This window comes from Aricia agestis, chromosome 15 (assembly GCF_905147365.1).
Source record: "Aricia agestis chromosome 15, ilAriAges1.1, whole genome shotgun sequence".
In the NCBI taxonomy this organism is placed as follows: domain Eukaryota; kingdom Metazoa; phylum Arthropoda; class Insecta; order Lepidoptera; family Lycaenidae; genus Aricia; species Aricia agestis.
The window spans coordinates 10,453,632-10,469,944 of NC_056420.1; the positions used below are offsets into that span (position 1 = coordinate 10,453,632).

General features: G+C 36.4%; 1 protein-coding gene across 1 annotated transcript in view; it reads left to right on the forward strand.

Annotated features, from left to right (window-relative positions):
* Positions 1–16,313, forward strand: part of LOC121734087 (actin-binding Rho-activating protein-like) — a 66,175-nt gene that overhangs the window by 42,433 nt on the left and 7,429 nt on the right. The gene's annotated exons all lie outside the window — the stretch shown is intronic.

Genomic DNA, 16,313 nt, shown 5'->3' on the forward strand with positions numbered 1-16,313 from the left:
ATCTGTCAATTTAGTACAAATTTTAAAGCCCGGAATTCACTAGACGGACATGCCCGCGGGCAAGTCTGCAGACATGCCCGTCGGACCTCGCTACTATAGGTTTGTGCAATGTTTGCTAGTGTAGCACCGTCGCAGTCAGTCTGGCAGACTTGTCTATCGCTCGCCCGCGCAATCTCATTTTGTCTGCGCGGGCACAGACATGTCCGTACGTGAATGCTCAACGCAGATCGTCAGCTCTCAGACTCGGGAACGACAGCGTCAAGTACAGACGTCCGTTACCGTACAAAATGAGTTTAAATGAGAATAATGGCTAAACATATTTCTTTTTTTGTACCAATCTTTGCACCAATCCTTTTATTTTTCTTTTCGTCAAATAATATTAATGCAGCACCAGCAACTAATGCGATTTTTCTTCGTTTTGTTGCCATCGTAATATGCACGCAAAATAGAACTTTCCACATGCGCTGTCGGAAACAGACTGATAAGTCTGTGTAGTGTATTGCAGCAACCGACTTGCCCGGACAGACTGCCCGCGGGCATGTCCGTCTAGTGAATTCCCCGCTTAAAATGCATCTACGCGTCGCGTTGTGGTCTGAATCGACTTTAGGGTTCGACAAGGCATTACCCATGCCGCAGCGATGTTATGGTTTTTAGATGGAACTTTATTTAAACAAATCTACTTTTAATTAACAGACTTGTGTATGCAGATATGCTATTATTAGCTAATAGCTATACAACAAAAAATATACATTGATTGCAAACTACATAGTGGATACCTATTTTGTTATTCATTCTAAAATTATTAGTTAATAATCAAACCCATACGGATCATATCAAACAGCAAATAGTAGTCTTATTATACAGGGTGCAATTATACCTTCCTGCCAAATTTTGATATATTGATCCTTGTTAAAAGTAAAAATACACGTATTTTTTCTTTTATAATCATGCAGCACTAAAATATTGAGAAATAGCTTCCGAAATTTATCCTAAAAAAACACTACAATTAATAGACGCGCGCGCCTTCACCCGCGTCACCCCCGCTCATTCCCCCGCGCCGCGAGTGACCATTCTGCAACGATTTTAAATGGGATGAAATGTCATTGAAAAAAAATAACACCCAATTTTTTTTTGGTTAAGTGGACTCTTTTAATGAGACCTAAGCCCTGGAAAAAAATTGGCAGGAAGTTTTAATTGCACCCTGTATACATCGAAAATAGTTTTATTATTACATAGGTACTTGACGTGTGACGATGAGAATATCATTGTACCTACTGGAGTAGGTACAATGATATTCGTGGACGAGGAAAAAACATTCAGCATTTTGTATTCATCCGATTCGAAACTTTAAAATGGAAACACCATCATACTGAGTGAAAATCTTATCGAATTATTTGGTACGCAAAGAGTGTCATAATGCCGCAATTAGCAATAACTAAATAAGATAATTATTGTCAGCGCGTGTAGCGACACCTGCACAAACCATTTATATATAACAGTAAACATTTTCGGTACACTAACAATTAAGTTAATGATATAATTATTATTTAATGCACTTGGTAAATAAATACTACGTAATTACCCCTCATCAGTAGCTTCATCAAGGTCAGTTAACATTGCACCAGAAAGGAGGAGAAAGTAATACGATCCGTTTTTAAAAGGGTTAAAATTTGAAATAGAGATTAGGCAGTCCAAGTAGATAGATAGTTTTTATTAGATACCTACCCTTTTTGGGCTATTTCAATTATAAAATACGCAATTCCAAACTCATCTTTGTATTCAAACATAAACGTATAAACAAATGCTGTTAATTTTAGCCGAATATAATTTAGTCTCAGACTGAAATATACGTCGTATATTACGTCTCAATCTGTTATTATTTATGGCCAGTATACATATTAAATAGTTTCGTCCAACATCCGTCCAGCACCCGGCCTTGAGCTTTGGGACATTAATAACCCGTGATCAACGACGCGAAATTGTGAGCTTTTGAGCTTCTGCTGGGATACTTATTACCCAAATTAAAATCCATATGCACCAGTTTGGGTAAAAGTAACTTTGAGTTATGTATTATTATACGTGGGAGAGCCATGCTTCGGCACGAATGGGCCGGCTTGCCCGGAGAAATACCACGTTCTCACAGAAAACCGACGTGAAACAGCGTGTTTCGCCGAGTGAGTGAGTTTACCGGAGGCCCAATCCCCTCCCCTATTCCCTTCCCTACCCTCCCCTATTACCCTATTCCCTCTTAAAAGGCCGGCAACGCACTTGCAGCTCTTCTAATGCTGCGAGTGTCCATGGGCGACGGAAGTTGCTTTCCATCAGGTGACCCGTTTGATCGTTTGCCCCCTTATTTCATAAAAGCTGTTTGAAACACTATGGAAGTTGACTGCCATAGTGTTTCAAACAGCTTGGACCCCCTGGAATTACGCCGAGATGTTGCTTCACTCTGCATCCTCTATCGGTTGTATCACGGGGAGTGCTCTGAGGAATTGTTCGGAATCATACCACCTGCAACTTTTCGCTATCGTCCCACGCGAAAAACATACCATCCTCATCACCTTGATGAGTGGCAGTCTTCCACAGTGCGTTTTTCGCGTAACTTTCTGCCGCGCACTGTAAAACTCTGGAATGGGCTGTCACCAGCAGTATTTCCGGACCGATACGACCTGCAAACCTTCAAGAAAAGAGCGTATACCCTCTTAAAAGGCCGGCAAAACACCTGCAGCTCTTCTGATGTTGCGAGTGTCCATGGGCGACGGTAGTTGCTTACCAGCAGGTGACCCGTTTGCTCGTTTGCCCCCTTATCTCATAAAAAAAAACTTATTTGACAATTAACAGATTCTCCATACTCTGGGCTTGTTTCACCACTTTCTGATAAGTACCGGATAGGCTATCCACCACTTGACTTGACATAATATTATATACCTAGTGTGGAGTATCTGTCAGAAAAGTTGTGGATACCCTATCCGGCACTTTATCAGGAAGTGGTGAAACAGGCCCTAAATCTGTCAAGTTAAGTGGTGGATAGCCTATTCGGCATTTATCAGGAAGTGGTGAAACAGGCCCTAGGTGTACATTTCGATGACCTCACGTAAAAGCATTTTTTGACTCAGTTATTCTTCTGTTGTATTTGTTATTGGTAGATCTGACTATTTTTAGATTTCGGTTAACTTTAATTATATTTTAAGGGCGGCGAAATTCCACACACCGAGCGAATTGTAATTGGAATAGTTTTACTGAATACGTTGAGTGATCGAACCGTATTATATTATAATGTTCTAGCGGACCCGGCAGATGTTGTCTGGTTTAAGCTGTTAAAAAATGTATCATACAATAAAAAAATAGCTGTCGGGATTGTTAATCTAAACTTAACAATAATTCTTAAAACATAAAAAAATAATAGTACGGGAGCCCTAGAACATTTTTTTTATTACTAGGTTTTCGGTTAGAGTTCCGTTATACGGTTCTGTAATCAACAAAACTTGGTTGAACCCTAAAACGGAACCCTAACAATCTTATTTTTTGTATATTAATAGAAGAATAGTTGTATAATTTAAGAGTGACATTGTCCTACAAATATAATACTTAATCCATATTTTAGGACCATCAAGTCAAAATATTAAATCCTTTCTATCTCTGTTAGCTACCACTTTCAAGATTTTTCGCGGATAAAAATATTGTTCGTCTTATCAAAATGAAGCTACTCACAAAAAAATTCCTTGATAGTAAAAAAAAATATGTTCTAGGGCTCCGGCCGTACTATAATGAAGAACCGTACCGTACATGCGCGGTTTTAGGGAATGATGAGATGCTAGCTAGACCATGATTTTTCAACTCAAAACCCTTAAAACACTACTACAGAAACTTACAGCTGTTACTAAGAGAGCGATTATATCATTTAAAATACAAGATTATTTTTAAATATAAGATACACTCAAACTATTTCCGTCAAAACTGCCGATACAAGCTTCCGTCACAAAACTATTTTCTAGTTTAAAAATAAAATATAATTAGTCTCGACTCTCGACCAATTAGCAGAGGTGAGTTCTGTCACAATATAAATCATATACAGTAGACCATCTGTACTAGACCGCCATAATCGGCCGCGGATATTAGCGTGATTACTTATATTTTAAAGCAGCAAAACTAGTAATATTTGAAGAAGACTTAAGTGAAAATTTAGCATAAATTAATTTTGTACACAATTGCCAAGAAAAATCACTGATTAAAAAAAAACTGACTTTGCGAAGAAAATATAGAGAAGCACTTAGATCATTGTGGCCCAAAAGAATTAAGGTTTTTTACAATGGTGTATAAAAATAATTTTGCACAAAAGTGCCACTTACGGCCGTTCCCAATATTTGAGCTATCTCTGGTTTTGCCCTACTAGAGATAGGAATAGCTCACAATTGACATAAATTATATGGCTCTAATGTCTAATGTGAGCTATTCCTATCTCTAGTAGGGCAAAACCAGAGATAGATCAAATATTGGGAACGGCCGTTAGACTATTCTGGTTCTGTCGTTAACTATATTATTATTATCATGTCGCGCTTATAACTTTTTTCTATGATGTCATTGAAGGACACATCTGAGTTAATCTACTATATGATGCTTTTACTGTGGTTCTGTTGTGATAAACGCGAAATATCTTTTCGATGTATCATCACGAGCTGTGCCAACTACCTGCCGAGCGCCGACTATTTTAAACACTAATGTATTGTACACGTTAACTTTTGAATGCTGCAACATAAGGACAAATTGTTATTCGCTTTGTGAATCTGGTAACGCGAGATGTCAGGTTGTGGTGGTGAAAACCATGAGCATAGTCACAAATTTCCATTCCTCTTTTGTTGCTTGTATACAGGGTGTAACAAAACTTAGTGATAATACCTTAGGGTGTGTACTTGTTCCTCGTAGAGAGTTCACTGTGAAAGTAGCAGCTTTAAAAGACCAAATTGTTTTTTTTTTCACTTATGTATGGGCAAGCGCCCTAGACCCCAGCGCGGCGTCACGAGTTTCCCCATATAAAAGTGACAAAAATTGGTCTTTCAGTGCTGATACTTTCACAGTGAACTCTCTACAAGGAGCACATACACACCTTAAAGTATTATCACTAAGTTTTGTTACACCTTGTATACACGCGTACACGGTACACCCCGTAACAAAACCAAGTGATAATACTTTAGGGTGTGTACTGTGTCGTAGTGACAGTGTGGGCCTAGCCTAACAGCCATGCACTGAAGCCTTTATGGCGCTTCCACACATGCCGCCGGCTTATACCGCCGGATTTGTCGCCGGCTTTCAAACTGCGACACGATTTTGTACCCAAGAATATTATTTATTATAAACTTTCAAGTGGAACAATATTTTTGTAGAAGGTACACAAATATCTGAGTAACAAGAGAATAATTTGAATTATAAAAAGCGGCCAAGTGCGAGTTGGACTCGCCCATGAAGGGTTCCGCAGCAGTAAGAAGGTTTATTTTAATGAAATTAAAAGTTTTTTGATTTATTTTTATATTTCAGTTGATTAAATGAAAATTAATTTAAGGTTTACCATTTATGACGTATAAAAAAAGTACTTGCTAGATCTCGTTCAAAACAATTTTCGTTGGTAGTTTTTATAGTAATGTACATCATATATTATTTTTAGACTTATCATGCCCCTACTTTAGAAGTTAGAGGGGGGGGACACAAATTTTTCCACTTTGGAAGAGTCTCTCTCGCAAACTATTCAGGTTACAAAAACATTATATAAGAAACTTCAATATGATTTTTAAAGACCTATCCATAGATACCCCACACGCATAGGTTAGATGAAAAAAAATTTTTTTTGTTGGTTTAAGGTTTACCATTTATGACGTATAAAAAAAACTACTTGCTATATATCGTTTAAACCAATTTTCGTTGGTAGTTTTTATAGTAATGTACATCATATATTATTTTTAGACTTATCATGCCCCTACTTTAGAAGTTAGAGGGGGGGGACACACATTTTACCACTTTGGAAGAGACTCTCTCGCAAACTATTCAGGATAGAAAAAAATTACATGAGAAACCTCAATATGATTTTTAAAGACCTATCCATAGATACCCCACTCGTATAGGTTAGATGAAAAAAAAATTTTTTTTGTTTCAGTTGTACCTATGGGGACCTCTAAAATTTTTAATAATTTTTCCATTTTTGTATCAAAATCTTATTGCGGTTTAAAGACTACATCTACTTACCAATTTTCAATAGTATAGCTCTTATAGTTTCGGAAGATAGTGGCTGTGACATACGGACGGACAGACAGACAGACATGACGAATCTATAAGGCTTCCGTTTTTTACCATTTGGCTACGGAACCCTAAAAAGAAATACGTGTGGATGTAAGGATGTCTGAGAGCTTTTTCCGACTACTTATTATCATTCAAAAATATTATAAAGATTATTACTTACTAAGAATTATTATTTTATAAAAATAAGTCTCCAAAGAACCTCCAAACAGAAACGCTAATTGCTAAGGTAATGTTTACACACATCGTCTTTCAAAGTTAATATAATACCTAAGTATTTTTATTTCAGACAAAAACAGCCCCATAATTATTTTTTTTTGGTTAAAGTATATTTGAGGCGTAAGAAATAAATAACATCAGGGGGGCTAAAATGGTCGCTTTGGAAAATCAATATATTAGGAATCATAATAATATTATGATAAATTTTTTAAAGATAACCAAATGGTCACTCTGCTTGCAATTCATGTCTAGTAATTCGTACTAATTTGACATTCGTCAGTTCGACAGTTTTGAAAATTCATTTGCTTCTAACGGCCGTTCCTAATATTTGATCTATCTCTGGTTTTGCCCTACTAGAGATAGGAATAGCTCACAATTGACATAAAATATATTATGTCTCTAATGTCTAATGTGAGCTATTCCTATCTCTAGTAGGGCAAAACCAGAGATAGATCAAATATTGGGAATGGCCGTAAGTGGTCACATTTAGCAAGGAATTGCTAAATGTGACCACTTAGTTGATTTTCTGCAGTTGTCTCTATCGCGTTCTGCGGTATAGGCTTGAGGTAAGGGAGACAGCTATAGATATTACACGTACTTTTTTTTTCATTTCTCTAGCCCCTGGTGTATCCTCTTAAAACCACTGGTATAATTAATCTTATCCGGTGGTAAATATCAAAATAACGGTAGTAAATCAATGAGCTCGTTGTCGGTAATACATCATGACGTCACGCCATTCTGCGCGCACGCCATCTTGTAAACTTGGCGAGCGTGCACCGCCACATATGGAAACGGAAGTGGACGGGCCGAAATAGTCGCACATATTCTGGAGTCAGCATCAGGGCCAGATTAACATAACTTTTGTAGGAGGTGCTATGGGCTCCGTCCGCAGGGGAACTTCCATTTTTTTTAATAAAATTAGTGGGCAAACGAGCAAACGGGTCACCTGATGGAAAGCAACTACCGTCGCCCATGGACACTCGCAACATCAGAAGAGTTTTTTTTATGAAATAAGGTGGCAAACGGGTAAACGGGTCACCTGATGGAAAGCAACTTCCGTCGCCCATGGACACTCGCAGCATCAGAATAGCTGCAGGTGCGTTGCCGGCTTTTTAAGAGGGAATAGGGTAATAGGGGAGGGTAGGGAAAGGAATAGGGTTGGGTAGGGAAGGAAATAGGAGAGGGTAGGGTAGTGAAAAGGGTAGGGGATTGGGCCTCCGGTAAACTCACTCACTCGGCGAAACACAGCGCAAGCGCTGTTTCACGCCGGTTTTCTGTAAGCCCGTGGTATTCCTCCATTCGTGCCGAAGCATGGCTCTCCCACGTCTAGTTGCAAGTGCAATTTCAAGGGAAATTTCAATTAAGTATTATAAAAACCAGTAATTCGCAAACAGAACATAAACTCATTTTCTGACAAAGGAATAAAATAAATATTAATTTACACAATACAAAATGTTCAATAAATACTCCATTGTTGGAACTTCGAGGTACTTGCTGTAATATTCGGTCGCCAGTATTGGAATTCAGTTAATAAAAAATTATAATGCTTGTAATTTCACCACATACTGATAAGTGCCGGACAGTCTATATACTATGTGCCGGATCTAAGGCTATATAGACTTATCTGACAGATACTCTATACTCCATCTGTCAGATAAGTTGTGGATAGCCTATCCGGCACTTATCAGTAAGTGGTGAAACAGGCCCGAAGAATAAAGTGTGCTTTAAGAGCGAGTTTTTGTCTCTCTCCGTAAAAGTTATAACTAACAGTTCTCATATTTTGTACGTTTCTAAACACAAATTTCTTCGCTAAAATAAGTTTTTATAGCGTATTAATTTATTTAGTTTATTATTTTATCCCCTTAATATATATATATATTAATTATAAAAGAAAATTTTTGTGTGTTTGTTTGTATTAGATAGATTAGGTGAGTCGATTTTGCTGAAATTTGACGGAAAAGTCACGGGATACTTTTCATCCCGGAAAAATGTACGGTTCCCGCACGATAAACGATTTTTGGCGTAACGGGGTTGCGGGCGTCATCTAGAACGTTATAATTAACAATTTTACGCATAATTATCATCATTAATTATTGCGGAAACGTTGTCATTAAACCGAAATACATTTGGAATGTTTTGATATTTTGATGTTTACAAAAACGTGTCATTAAACTCATGCAAAGCTTGATAAAAACAAATATAATTATTGCCAACATTCCGAGGTGAACTTACTATACTAATTGGATTATTGTCCAATTAGTATAGTAAGTTCACCTCGGAATTCGAGATACCCAGCTGTAAGTCTGTAAATATTTGTATATTGGCACCCTAAATGTTGTCTCAAAACCTACATATGGTAGGGTGTGCGCAACTATTAAATTTCAAGGTCAAAAGGTCACAAAAATCGCTTTTTTGCACTTATTTTGTAAATATTTCATTTCCTATGGGTTTATGGGTTATTTATTACCATAATGTAGAATACAAAATTCTCTACCACTTTTGTTAAAAAAAATTTTCATACGGTGAACCGTTTCCGATAAAGAGGGCGGAGAGCGCGCGGTCACAGTATCACTTCAGGTTAACCGGTGCCTCCGGTCGGAAACGCGCCATGTTCAATCTGTCGCGACACCGGTGTCCGATCCTTTAATGTCGTAATGTCTGGCATATTTCATCAATAAATTGGCTCTCAAACTTTGTCTCTCTCTCACGGTTGCAAAATGGCAGCCATTTTAGTTTTTCTCGGGCTTTCACACTAATCTGACCAATACTTCTCATGTAAATATCCTATAAATTTTATATAAAAAAGGTCTTATTTAATAGCTAAACTTATGGACTACACTTACACTGGCAATACGGTATGAATTTTGAAAATTAAACATAGAAAAACCAAAATTTATTAATATGAATTTCTGAGTTACAAATGTTGTAGGTTACATACACATAACCAATTAACATCCTGAAAAAAAAAATTAGGCAATGTAACTGCCCGTTTTCACCAACGACACCTAAAATTTAGGTGTCCCTTAAGGCTATATAAGGGGCACCTAACGCAAGTTTTGTTTTCACCGAAGTTTAAGTAACACCTAAACCATTATAATTTAGGGGATGAATTGACAAGCCCGTAAAACTTAGGTGACGTATATTTTGATTAAAACAACCTATTATGCGATTCATCCGCCAAACCATTAGGTGACCCTTATAATTTAGGGGATGAATTGACGACCCCGTAATACTTAGGTGACGTATGTGGCAACGACGACGACGTTAGATGACGGTTGCCTTGACAATGAATCTGTTATCGAATGGCCGTCTGATATTTTACTTGTAATATAGCGAACTCCCATAAATATCTTTATATTTATCACAAGCCTTCCTCTTTAATCACTCTATCTATTAAATAAAACCGAAATTAAAGGGAACAAAGGGACATGTGGACAGAAAAAGCGACTTTGTTTTATACTATGTAGTGATATACGTCACCTAAGAGTTACGGGGTTGTCAATTCATACCCTATATTATTGAAACAAAACTGACGTTAGGTGCCCATATATTGGCTTAAGGGACACCTAAATTTTAGGTGTTGTTGGTGAAAACGGGCATTTTCTATCCGCCTTTTTTGAAAATTTAAAAGAAAAATCACGTGCAACTACTATAATAGCTGTACTATTATATAATATTGCCTTGGGGCGTACTCTACTCTGAATATAATTTTTATTATTAAATAGGGTAAGAAGTAGTAATTACTTTTATGTTTTACTTCAATCATTAAACGTACTCAGCCACAGGAATAATCTCGTCATAAAACATAATTTGTTTAAGAGGGCGACTAACCCAAAAATCAAACACCGTCCTTCTCCTTCACACTCACGCCTAGTGATGGGTGATTTTCCGAAAAATTTCAAAGCTCGGAAATTTTTCAATTTATTTTTCAGAAAAATTGAAAAATTGGAAAAAAAAATGGAAAAATATTTTTTAATTGAAATTATTAGTCTAAATGAATTAGTAAATAGTAAAAATGAAATGAATTATCAAATATGGTTTGTAAATTCAAAGGCTTGAATGACTTTAGGTGTTGTTTAAAAAAAACAATATCTTTTTTTAGCCGTATCCCCTTTATTTTTTAATTTTTACGAAAATAGTAAGGACCAAAGCTGTCGCAAATTTGATTTTATACAACTTTAGTCCTTATAATTATCATTGTAAAATCAGTATTTACGGAAATAACTGCAAAAAACAAGTCAAAGTATAATTTCGCCTGTATCTCAATAATTAAAATCAAAAGCGCAAATAATTGAAGAAACAAAGTTGTAGATATGATAGATTATTAAATTCTCTACAAATTTGATCCTTATGATTTTTTCTACGCCTTTGGTAATAATATGTACCGGGAGTCCGGGACCCAAGCGACTGGATAAAACTGTATATTTCTGATCATTGATTAGACCCTATAATAATAATAAATAATAATTATTATTTTTATTATTTAAAAACTGGCCAAGTGCGAGTCGGACTCGCTCACGAAGGGTTCCGTACCATTATAAAGCAATGATAGGCAAAAATGTGTGCTTTTAGTATGGGAGCTAATAAAATCCCCCTAAATATAAAAGGCCTATAAAATCGTGTTTGTTAAATAGAAGCCCCATCAAAATGTATTGAATTTATTTTGCTTTTAGTATTTGTTGGGAAACATTTGGGAACGGGAAATGAAATACGTAATATATTATAAAAATTCCAACTATCTATCACTGTTCTTGAGATACAGCCTGGAGACAGACAGACGAACAGACAGCAAAGTCTTAATAATGGGGTGGGCCCCTTTTCAGGGTTCCGTACCCAAAGGGTAAAAACGGGACCCTATTACTAAGACTTTGATGTCTGTCTGTCCGTCTGTCTGTCTCCAAGCTGTATCTCAAGAATGGAACAGACGTGGGAGAGCCATGCTTCGGCACGAATGGGCCAGCTTGACCGGAGAAATACCACGTTCTCACAGAAAACCGGCGTGAAACAGCGCTTGCGCTGTGTTTCGCCGAGCGAGTGAGTTTACCGGAGGCGCAATCCCCTACGATATTCCCATCCCTACCCTCCCCTATTACCCTATTCCCTCTTAAAAGGCCGGCAACGCACCTGCAGCTTTCTGATGCTGCGAGTGTCCATGGGTGACGGAAGTTGCTTTCCATCAGGTGACCCGTTTGCTCGTTTTCCACCTTATCTCATAAAAAAACGTTGATAGCTAGAGAGCTTGAAATGACGGATTATGTAGTTTATAAAAACATAATAAATCAAATATTTACTCGTAAAGGGGGGTTCCCATACAACAAACTAGATTTTTTTAGCATTTTTTGCTCTATATCAATAATGGCTACACGTAGGCACTTACACAGCTACACAAAATATTTAATGGTATTAGCACTTCAATAATTGATAAGTTATAATAATAAAATTAAATATTGAAGGGGGCTCTCATATAAAAATGCATTTTTTGCCTAATTTTGCTCATAAATGGTACGGAACCCTCCGTCACTATCGCGAAAAAAAATTTCAGAGTTATAATATTACTAGCTGTTGCCCGCGACTTCGTCCGCGTGGACTTCAGTTTATAGCGCGCGATGTCAACAAAATTGGTGTCAAAAGCTTTAATAAAAAAACCCTGGTACCCCTTAAATCAAAACAGATGTTCAGTGTCAGTAGGGTTGCTGAGGATTCCTCTTCCGCTTCCTCATATTGAGGAAGTTCCGCAATATTTTGGGTTCCTCAACCGTTACCGCATCCTCATAAATAAAAATAAAAAAATCCTCTTCCGCTATCGCTTCCTCAAAATTTAAGTGGAATTTATGAGGAATTTCACTGCGCATGCGCGTCGCGTATCCATCTTTTTTGTGTGCGTGTGTTGTGTATGTTACTGAACTCCTCCTTAATTGCTAGACCGATTTTGATGATTCTTTATTGTGTGTGTTTTGAGAATGGTTTAGATTCGTAGTTGGGTCCACTGGAAAATGCCCTTTTAATTATTTTTTGTGTAATGTATGTACCTAGTTATGGATAAACAGGACAAAGACTTTTGGGTTGGGTCCGCTAGTATTTATAATTTCCTATCATCCTCTTCCTCATCCGCTTCCTCTTCCGCTTCCTCATCCGCATCCTCTTCCTCAAAAAATATCCTCTTCCTCATCCGCATCCTCTAAATTTTCGCGTGAAAATTCCTCTGCCTCCTCTTCCTCATAATCACTTTCTCAACAACCCTATTAGTGTGCATACATATAATATTTCAATTTTTTAAATTAATCTTTATATTTTATCGAAAATTTTTAAGCTTATTTAGCCCCCCAATTACACAACTGACTACTGATTTAATAAGTAACGTAAAAAAGAAATAACAATCGAAAAAAATTAACTATACGATAATATCACCTCTTATAGAACGACTTCTGGGCAAGCGTTAGCGCGATGTAGGAGACGCACGGCGCCATCTATTTTGAATTTTTGGAACTAAATTAATTTGAACAAATTTACGCATTTTCACCCCCTTACAACGCTTTTTTTCAGTAAAAAAGTAGCCTATGTCCTTTCTCAGGCTTTAGACTATCTGTATACAAAATTTCATTACAATCGGTTCGGTAGTTTTGGCGTGAAAGCGAGACAGACAGACAGACAGAGATACTTTCGCATTTATAATATTAGTATAGATAATGAAGAAGGCGCTAATGAGATCTATAACTGGGGATACCACGTAAAAGAAACTAGGCGCCTGGAGGTGTAACCCAACATTAGTGTGAAAAAGGGACTTAAATATTATTTATTACTGAAAAAAACATAAGAATAAAAGTTTGGAGGAAATTGAATGATAATGTATTTTTTTTTTCTTTTGATGTCATACAGGCGAAATTATACTTTGACTTGTTACTTGTTAAAAATGTGTAAGAATCAAACTTGTAGAGAATTAAATTTGCAACAATCTTATCATTTTTGTAAAAAAATTAAAAATAAAGAAGATGTGGTCAAAAATAGGCACCTTCAAACCAATATGGCGGCTAACGCACCCGTCGGATTTGGTGGAGTTTTTTAATTTGAGCTATTTATGACCTCTTCTAAACACTAGCGCAAAAAAACTTTCTATAAATATTAATTTCAGAAAAAAATCGAACGCGACTGTAATACCGATGATGAACGCTATAATCTTAGCGGCCCCTACTAGACGAGCAATTTTATTGCGCCATATTATCACGTATTGCCTAATAATATTGACCGTCTAGGGTTGACATTGAACATCGCGCGCCTTCAATCTAATAATTTTCAAATAAACTGTTCAATAAAATTGAAGCGTGATATTGCACAATATAATTGATCGTCTAAGGGCCGGCTTATGTAACAAATCATAGAAGTTTTCAAGAAAAAGAATAAATAATAGCCTTAAAATGTTATCCCGTAGTTATCTTGTTTTATTTTCTATTCTTGGTTGACATTTCAATTTGGAAAAATATTTGAAAAATTGGAAAAATATATTTGAAATTTTTCATTTTCCTTTTCTTTCGGAAAATTTTCCATTACCCATCTGTACACGCCCGTCTTTCATATGCCAGGTGAAGAAGGACGACGCGGATTCATCGCCGAATTAGTTTTTTCTCAATAACTCAAAAAATGTACAACATTTTAAAAATCCGCTAGGTCGGTTTATCAATGACAGAATTTTACACAATGTGTTAAAATATTAACTTAGTTCAATGCACGGTTATGGCAATAAATAAAAAATTCGTGAAAATTAGATGCATCTTTGTCATTTTTTTCTATCGAGAAAATTTTGAGATATCGTGTTTTTGCTCAGATTGAATTCTTGGAAATATAATGTAGTATCTAATTTTAGAAAATGAAACAATTCGGATTTGTCAAGAATTCGGACAAGTCGGATGAATGAACGAATTTCAAGTAAAAAAATGAATTATAAAATCGAAAATTTTGGGTTAGTCGCCCCCTTAAGGATACGTCTCATGTTCTTCATCACATATGTGTTTAAAGGCGAAGCTTTCAGAATATGTAAATATTTAAATGTGTTTATTTATTAAATGTACGAACGTTCAAATGTATCCGGCAAAATATAATTTAATTCTAAATTCACGTTGTTTTGGTATAAAAGTGGCCACTTACGGCAAAATCAAGTCGGATACTAAGTTTAATATTGCCTTGGGGCAAAATATGGTGGAGGGTATTTGGTCAGGTTATGTCAAGTCAATGTTAGTGGTGATCTCTTGGCTGTGCTTGACATAACCCTACCAATTTTCGTAGATCTAAATATGTATAAATCTCTCTGATAAATACAGCTTTGCCAGATAATATGTTTGTCAAATAGTTCTCCAGAATGATTTACCGCAACAAACTCAAAGAGTCGATAAGGTGTCAACGAGCGACATACTAATTGACTACAGTCTACAAGTGTTCTTCAGAATCACTATTTCACGTTTGCAAATCTCTTGCAATTCGATAGAATTTGAGCTCGGGCTTGTCCCGACCCGATTGTCCTTAGAGTTAGAGAACTGCCATTTTATTAAATATTATATTATGTTGGAGCTACGATTATACAGCATTTTAATTTATATTATTAGCTTTTAAATTTATAACAATAATAATTTTGTACTCAAAAAGTAGGAAAAAAGTTGAACAGATGAAGATATATTTATATTCTTCTTTCTTAGAATATTATTAGTTATTACTTCCGTTATTTTCATGGATTGAATAATTATTCAATCCATAATTAAGGACATCATACCACAATCATGCTTGATGTTGAGTATAAATAATACAAGTCAACTCACATTAAAAAATGTATGTACACTGTACAGCGAAGTTGAAAAAAAATTTAAAGTACTTAATAGAGTTCCTAAGTATAGATTTGTTATAACGTATTGCAACCGTGACTATTTAGGGACACATTAGTCCAAGTCCCATAATTCTATTATACAATTTCGCTATGAACATTATCAAAGATAGTTTATCTAAGAACCCTGGCACTGACACATCTTACAAAATATATGACCTTTAGTGACTCATCAGATTTGAGTGATGGCGGAAGATAATATTTTCACGATACACGTAAAATGGCAATGTCATGAGGATTATCAGATTTTCCGCGACCTCAGCTCTGACTCTGAGGCTCACTGAAATTAACACATTGTTGTAAACTCTCAAACTACAAAATACCCGGCAAACGTTTTATACGTGGGAGAGCCATGCTTCGGCACGAATGGGCCGGCTCGACCGGAGAAATACCACGTTCTCACAGAAAACCGGCGTGAAACAGCGCTTGCGCTGTGTTTCGCCGAGTGAGTGAGTTTACCGGAGGCCCAATCCCCTACCCTATTCCCTTCCCTACTCTCCCCTATTCCATTCCCTTTCCATCCCTGTCCTCCCCTATTCCCTCTTAAAAGGCCGGCAACGCACCTGCAGCTCTTCTGATGCTGCGAGTGTCCATGGGCGACGGAAGTTGCTTTCCATCAGGTGACCTGTTTGCTCGTTTGCCCCTTATTTTATTAAAAAAAAAAAAAAAAAAAAAAAACTAGGTATACGAATATCTGACTATTTCGTAGTACTAATTTGTACTGGGAAATAAAATAATATGAAATAAATATCACTACAAAATATTAATAGTATTTGTATAATTTGTACCTCCTAATATAATGATTAATGAAATAAAATCAATACTAGTTCGTAAGAAATTGTATTTCAAAAAGGAAAAGGCTGCGAGCCAGCTTTGGACCACGAAAAGTTTTTTTTTTTATTGAAGTCATATTGTCAAAAAAGAAATATCGAAGTTCAATGAT